We start from the raw sequence: 2,589 nt of genomic DNA on the forward strand, positions 1-2,589 counted from the left end.
TATTACACTGTAAAACCTAAGACTGAAAGTTACTAAACTAAATGAGTACATTTAACTTATTTTTTTTAAAAAGTTAGTTTAACTTAATAAAATATGTGATATTAACTCAAAAACTGCAATGTATTAAGCAGAACTTAAACCGAATAAGTTATGAATAACCTATTTGTTATTTTAGCTTTTAAATTTTATTTTTCAAGAAATTACTTTTGTATAAGGAGATGAAATAAACACTTAAATAAATACATTTAACATTTTCTGCTTCATTTGAAGCCTACATTTAGGTCTCTCTACGGCGTTCTCCCTCACGCACCGGAAAAACCCGCGTATTTATTTCAATCTGCCCATCCCCCACAGCTCAGCTCACACACGAAGTAACTCGGAGTCGGAACAGAATGGCGGCCATTGAGAGATTTAACAGGTAAGCACGGCAAAATGCTTCGTCCTCTTTAGAGCACTTGTACGTTTAACGTTGTATTGTCGTTACTCTTCATCTTAAGAAGACCGACTAGCTAAAGTAATGTAGGCTACTAACTACTGTAATAAGACTAAGTTATGCCATTTGTGTCACGTCACAGAAACGCCAAGCCAACGCGACATTGCATTTAGCACTAACTTAGAGATTTTTTTTAATCAGCGGCAGTAAGTTAGTTGTACTGTGAGTACACGACAGTTTTGTCACTGGAACAGTAATTTATATGTGTGTGCGTTTTGTCACATTTTTACAGAGCGTGTCCCGCGCAAATTTGGATATTTATCAGTGAGGACGAAACTGACTGACTCCACTAGTGCTAACGTTAACCGTCATTCACACGGCAAAAACTAAAGAAATAGGTAACGTTAATACAAGCTGACATACTCTTTTATTTATTATGTTGTGAGTAAACCACAGAAGTGGAAAATTAATATTTTTTGTGTTTTCTCATTTTAGCGTAAACAAACGTGTCCCGCGCAATTTTGGATATTGTGAGGAGACTAGCAGCTATAACGTTATCGTCCACCGACCGACATTTACCCGGCAAAAACTAAATAAAAAAGGTAATACAAGCTGACCTATTTCTTCATTTATAATGCTGTGAGTAAACTTAAGTTTTTTCAGTGGAAGATTAATTAATTTCTGTGTGTTTTCTCACATTTTTGCTTAGACAAAAGTGTCCCGAGCCATTTTGGATCATTATCAGTGATTGAGACTACCATCCACCGCCCGTCATTCACATGGCAACAACTGCAGAAATAGGTAATACAAGCTGACTTATTCCTTTATTTATTATGCTGTGAGTAACGTAAACCAATTTTTTGACAGTGGAAAACTAATTAATATTTTGTGTTTTTTCTCACATTTTGTCATAGACAAATGTGTCCCTTGGGCAATTTTGGATATCGGTGAGGAGACTATCAACCACTGACCGTCATTCATACGAAAAAAAAAAAAGGTAATACAAGCTGACATATTTCCTCATTTATAATGATGAGTAAACTACAGTTTTGTCAGTGTAAGAGTAATTCATATTTTTGTGTTTTCTCATGTATTTGCATAGACAAACGTGTTTCGTGCAATTTAGGGTCTAGTGAGGAGACTGACTGACTATCCTCCACATCGACTGTCATTCACGTAGCAAAAATGAAAGAAAAAGGTACTACAAACTGACCTATTCTATTTATTATGCTGTGAGTAAATTACATTTTTGTCAGTGGAAAATGTATTAATTTTTTTTTTTTTTTTTTTTACAGTTCAAAATAGACAAACGTGTCCTGCGCATTTTTGGATCTATTTCAGTAAGAAGACTGACTGACTATCCTCCAGTGACTGTCATTCACATGGCAAAAACTAAAGAAAAAGGTAATTTCCCAGGGAAAGCAAGAACTGAGAACTGATAAGAATGTAAAATGTGCACCTTGAAATGCAATGCAAGTCATTTTGGATCTTGTCAAATCTAGTTGTACTGTCAATCTCAAAGCTCTTTTCCATTTTAGATGTGTATGTGTGTTTTTATAGTGAAAACAAATGCTGCCGCTCAGTCTTTTTGCCACTTAGCCGACGGTGACGTCACGCATAACCTCTATTCTAGCATTTATGCTGTGAGTAAACCAGTTTTGTCAGTGGAAGATTAATGTTTTTTTTGTTTGTTTGTTTATTCACAGTTCGCCAGACAGAAGTCATGTGCAGTTTTGTATTTTGGACAGTGAGGAGACTGACTGACCATCTTTCACAACATTCATCACTGAGAACCTTTTGTAAAATAAATTATTTTTCAATAAATACTATTAATAACTGCATCCTTTTCTTTGACCATTTCTTTATACCAGGGTTCCTCAAACTCGGTCCTGGAGGGCCACTGTCCTGCAGAGTTTAGCTCCAACACTGATCAAACACACCTGAGCAAGCTAATCAATGTCTTCAGGATCTCTAGAAACTCACAGCTAGGTGTGTTTGATCAGGGTTGGAGCTAAACTGTGCAGGACAGTGGCCCTCCAGGACCGAGTTTGAGGAACCCTGCTTTATACCAATGTTTTTCCTTTGTCTTATAAAACTTTATTAATTTGAGTTTAATCAACTTAAATCATTTACCGCAATCGGTTTCCTAAAACCAT

General features: G+C 35.9%; 1 long non-coding RNA gene across 3 annotated transcripts; it reads left to right on the forward strand.

Annotated features, from left to right (window-relative positions):
* The first annotated feature begins 282 nt into the window (after positions 1 to 282).
* LOC311095129 lies at positions 283 to 2,274 on the forward strand. 3 transcript variants are annotated; one of them, XR_014608776.1, is made up of 8 exons: positions 283 to 418; positions 726 to 831; positions 929 to 1,035; positions 1,143 to 1,234; positions 1,348 to 1,430; positions 1,536 to 1,631; positions 1,729 to 1,837; positions 2,140 to 2,274. It is a non-coding gene; the product is annotated as an uncharacterized lncRNA (long non-coding RNA). The 3 variants fall into 3 exon arrangements; XR_014608777.1 differs by lacking the exon at positions 283 to 418 and having other exon boundaries at positions 618 to 831; XR_014608778.1 differs by lacking the exons at positions 283 to 418; positions 1,348 to 1,430 and having other exon boundaries at positions 623 to 831.
* Positions 2,275 to 2,589: the final 315 nt, after the last annotated feature.

The sequence above is a fragment of the Abramis brama genome (genome assembly GCF_963993115.1).
Source record: "Abramis brama genome assembly, chromosome: 13".
In the NCBI taxonomy this organism is placed as follows: Eukaryota; Metazoa; Chordata; class Actinopteri; order Cypriniformes; family Leuciscidae; genus Abramis; species Abramis brama.